We start from the raw sequence: 4840 nt of genomic DNA on the forward strand, positions 1-4840 counted from the left end.
GTTACAAACAGCAGGATATATTTTCTAGATAACTTCCCAAATGTGTTAAATTGTGGCCTTTTTACTGCACATAAAAACCCCAAAAAACCAAACCAAACCAAACCAAAACAAACCAAAACAAAACCCAAACCAAACCCCCCCACACCAAAAAAAACCAAAAAAACCCCAAAAAACAAACCAATATTTCTTTTTCTGATTGAACAGTTGTTGAGCCCATTTACATCAGAATAAATGCAGATAAATTCACTCGTGTCAGAACACTTTAAAACTAGAATCTGGTTCATTTTCCATTCTTTCACAACTCAGGATGGGAACAGCTTGTTCAGAGCTCTTGCTTGCTCTGAACTCTCACTTTGTCATCTTCTCTACATTTAGAAGATTCTTGTCTTTTTCTCTTTTTTTTTTCACACTGGTTCTCCCTGCTTGGAATAGTTCCTTGTTTCTGTACAAGTCTCTTTCACTTTCTGATATTCCTTTACTTTCTGGTTTTCTACCACCAGCTTCATGTATTATTTTTGCTAGTAACATTTTTCATTAGCTGCTCTCTGGTGAACTCTTATTCTTGAGGCAGAATCTTCAGACTCTACTGAAGCTGCTTTGTTGTTAACGGTCTCTTTTAAAGAAACACAGTTCAGGGACTTAATGTCCTTAGAATTTTTTACTAGATTTTGGCTGTTGCTATTTTGAAAGACTATTTATGGTCTTTTCCTGCCATCTTTTTCTGTCTCAGCTCTGTTTCAAAGTAACAGAATGGCTGAGGCTTTAGGACATTTTTTATCACAATTTTCTTTCCCATGTAAAGCCAAGATGTTAGTCATCAGTACATTTTTGAACAATATTTGTGGCGGTGCAGGTTGCTCCGGCCACCCTGATCACTGAGGAGAGCAGAGACAGTAAACAGTTGTGGTCAGAATCCCAACTTTAAGCACCCCACTTCTAAGTGATGGTGAGAACCCACAATCCCCTTGTTCTGTCATTTGTATGTTTTCTCCCAATTGGTTAATATTCTCCCCTCCCAATTTTATGTGTGAGGCCATGTTTATGCATTTCCCTTCATTGATATGTATAAGTTCTAGAAAGTTCTTTTTTCCTCAACATCCCATTTGTTCCTTCCTTAAGTCCCTCCTATGCAGTGTCCCTATTGGTTCTTCATTGTCAACCCCACTTACTTACCCCCATATCATTGGTTAAGATCCCTTTCCCTGCCTATTCCGTGTCCTGTATAAAATCCCTGGACCCGCCAAAAAATCTGGCTCTTCGTCCCTGTCCCTTCACGGAATAAGCGTACGTGGAACCCGAATGGAGAGTTTACTTCTTCGTCTCTGCTGGTGTGTGCCTTTTCAATCTGCTTAGAGGGAAGCCTCTTAGGGTGAGGTGATCGACTCTGACTGCCAGCTTGCTTCTGTGTGCGTTTAACTGCCGTGGGTGGTCGGGACCGTGGCTAGACCTCCAGGCGCCTTTTGGCTAGCACACAACTCCCCGACAAATACTTTCCTGATAGTTTGATTTAATTTTATCTATTTCTTTAATTTCCCGTATTAACTTGTAGATAACAGAATTATACATATGTATTCATCTTGAGGGAAGCACCTGCATTATATAACTACAGTTTTTAGTAAAGTGTACCTATAACACTGCCGTGCAGCATATCACTGCAGTGTAGTGTAGCATAGTTTACACTCCTCTGCCTCCTTTTGATGTGTGTTTATCTATGCAAACATTCTCAAACACAAGAACAGAGCTAGTACTGCAGTGGAACTGCTTATTTCACACTGTTTAAAATGAGAACTTTTTCCTGGTTTTAGTACTAGATGGACTTATATATCTAAAATACTACCACAGTTTTTGGGGTTTTTTTCCTATACATGTATCTCTTAATTATGCTAAATTAATCACTTGAATAGTTATTATTTTAAATGATTAAATAGTAAAAACCTTATCCTTTAGTAAGCCTCAAGTTCTCCTTCATGGCTCCCCCACAACTAGACAAAGTATCAGGGGTACATTCTGCAATTTTCCTGTGATTAATTGAAATACTCAATTACTCAAGTTTGGCTGCCTATTTTGTGTGAATTAATTACTTGGTATGTTTTCTTCTCTCCTTTTATGTTATTAAATGCAGTGACAGAGCTGACTGTGCGTCAAGAGAAAGAGCATTACCACACCTGAGGTAGTCATATAGTTAGAGTGAAAAATATAATTAGATGGTGTCAGCGAGAAACATTAGGTAGGCCAAAATATCTTTCTTTTGTCTCTGTATAATTTCTTCACATTAAATAACAGCAACTGATGATTATAGGGGTAATTTTATCAAAATTGACACTTTCTCAAAATTACAATTCTAATTCCTTGGTAAGGAGTGCAATCACATGTCCTCATTTCCAAGAAATACCTACCTTTCATAGCAATGAGAACAGTTTTGGGTTTCAGTTTGTTTGAAAATCTATGTTCGCAGTACCAATACTTCTTTCTTAGCGGCCTAAGAAGGAAGAATTTCTCTCTATAGGTTCTGCATTGGTGCCATGGTTTAGGAATGGTGCTCCCCAATTTAGTGCTCCCACTGAAAAACTAGAAACCATGCTCTAGTTGTTCTCTCCTCCCTCCCCCTACCCATCCATCTGCAGTGGGATGGAGAGGAGAACTGAAGGCACATAAGGTAAAGATCATGGGTTGACATAAGAACAATTTACTGGAAACAGCAATGAGATAAGAAATGAAGAGTGACAGTAACAGCAACAATACTAATAAAAGAGTGTACAAGAAAGATGAATGACATCCAAAAAAAGATCACCACACAGGAACCCACAATATGCAACCCATGGCCACACTACCCCAGAAGAGATTCCCTTACCCTGCCCCTGGCATTGCTGTGAGGTGGTATAGAATAACCTCCCATGTGCCCCTCCTGGCTACTGCAAAATTTAACCCTGTACTGGCCAGAACCAGGACTATTAGCTTAGTAAAAAATAGGTATTACTGAATGTTTTTTGGCTGTTCTGGGGTCAGAGTAAATCAAGCCTCACTGGTAGGACAAAAGAACTTATTTCCTTCTTTTTGAATTTTTTGGGATCTGAACATGGCATGTTTATGATCCTTGTTTGGTACATTGAATGCACTTCAGATTTTCGGATAATAACTTCTAAAGAGAAGGTGTTTTGAGATAAGGAGAATTATAGTGAAAATGTGGTTACCTGATAATGTTTTCTCCTTTCTCTCTGTCCTGTACCTCACATCCAAGAAAAAATCCTTGAAAAAGAAAGAACAAAAGGATATTCAGATATTATTTTAGTCTAAATAGCTCGCATTACTTAAAATTATGGATGTTATTTATTTGAAAAATACATATTTCATTAATATTCATATTAATTTTGCACACAACTAAAAACATTTTCACCCCAAATAATATACTCTCTATTGCTTTTCTAAGGGATCCATGTCCAGGAAAGTATCTTGTACTCTCCTGCCAGATTTGATTTCTTTTTGAGTCTGGTATTTGGTCTATGGATTTTGGCATAATCTCATTTCAACTGCTCTCCAGAGCACTTATGATATTCATGTTGCTGAAGTTATTCCAGAAGGCCATGATCAAATCTGAATGCAGCTTTCTATAAATCACTCACTTCTATGCCACAGAATGTGGATGAGACATAAAGGTTTTAAATGCACATTGTGGAATAGATCATATCCCTTTTAAGGTAGGATTCTATCTATAATCTTTATGAGAAAAATTTGCATTGAATAAGTATGAACTCTTTCTCCCTTTGACTAATGCAGAATGCTTCAGCTTATGTATAATTCACATCTTATGGTTTGTTTCACTCTTTTTATGTTTTAGTCTTCAATGGAAAATTCAATAAAAACTTAATTAAAAAGAATAGATTTAGTATCATAAAGCTGAAAAAAAAGTGCAATTTCAGAGACACTCATATTTTATAAACTTGTATTTGTGTGATTTATAATTAAGGCAAGTAGTAGAAATATTAAAACTTTTTTTTTCTAATGAAAGATTAAGTTACATGGAGAAAAATTACTTCATTAGCTCAAAAAGTGACAATGGTGAACATGAGGAGAAATAATATAAGATAATAGAAGAATTTTTGAAAAAGTAAAAATGAAGCTATCTGGGAAAGTGGAAGAAAAGAATTATTAGTTAAAAAGAGCAATTGCATAAATTATTCCAATACTGTTCCTATAAAAGCCATCAGAGTAGTATCAGTAATATGCACATTTTATGAAGCAGGTGCTACTGAAATGATATTATAAATTGAACAGAAAGAGTCAAATCATTTGCCAAGTGATTAAAGTGTTGCAATTTATTATACTTTTAATGTAATATTTTTGTGGGATATGAATAAGTTTTACAACATGTAATATAGCAATTTCACTCCTTGCGATCAATACCAACTTAGCTGTAATAGCCTGTTCTAAGATTTATTATCATATTTTGCATCTCATACATAGATAAAGGTAGTTATGAGAAGAATAATGGAATTGACTTGTTTTAAAAAATTTTAAGAGGTTCTAGTGAGGAAGGAATGCTGGTACAAGATGCTTTACATTTCTACATAAGGTCTACCTTTAGTGTTTCCTCTCTCATTCCACTCTAGTTAAATGCAAAATTAAAAATTTATTAATGTATTAATTTATACTCTGGGGTCTGATTTGTAACATTTTGGGCCCCTAGTACCATAAATATATATAGCTAAATAAATATAGAGAGGGATGCAGATGTAGATAAGAAAAGAGGGAAGGAAGGAAAGGAAGGAAAGGAAGGAAGGAAGGAAGGAAGGAAGGAAGGAAGGAAGGAAGGAAGGAAGGAAGGAAGGAAGGAAGGAAGGAA

The 4840-nt window shown here is 35.9% G+C and overlaps 1 long non-coding RNA gene across 1 annotated transcript in view; it reads right to left on the minus strand.

The window, feature by feature from the left end:
• Positions 1-3246, minus strand: part of LOC108447871 — a 9262-nt gene extending 6016 nt beyond the window's left edge. Inside the window, exon 1 of the long non-coding RNA XR_001863572.1 lies at positions 3192-3246. This is a non-coding gene — a long non-coding RNA (uncharacterized LOC108447871). The remainder of the gene's footprint in view (positions 1-3191) is intronic.
• Positions 3247-4840: the final 1594 nt, after the last annotated feature.

This window comes from Corvus brachyrhynchos, unplaced genomic scaffold (genome assembly GCF_000691975.1).
Source record: "Corvus brachyrhynchos isolate BGI_N302 unplaced genomic scaffold, ASM69197v1 scaffold7, whole genome shotgun sequence".
NCBI classification, from domain to species: domain Eukaryota; kingdom Metazoa; phylum Chordata; class Aves; order Passeriformes; family Corvidae; genus Corvus; species Corvus brachyrhynchos.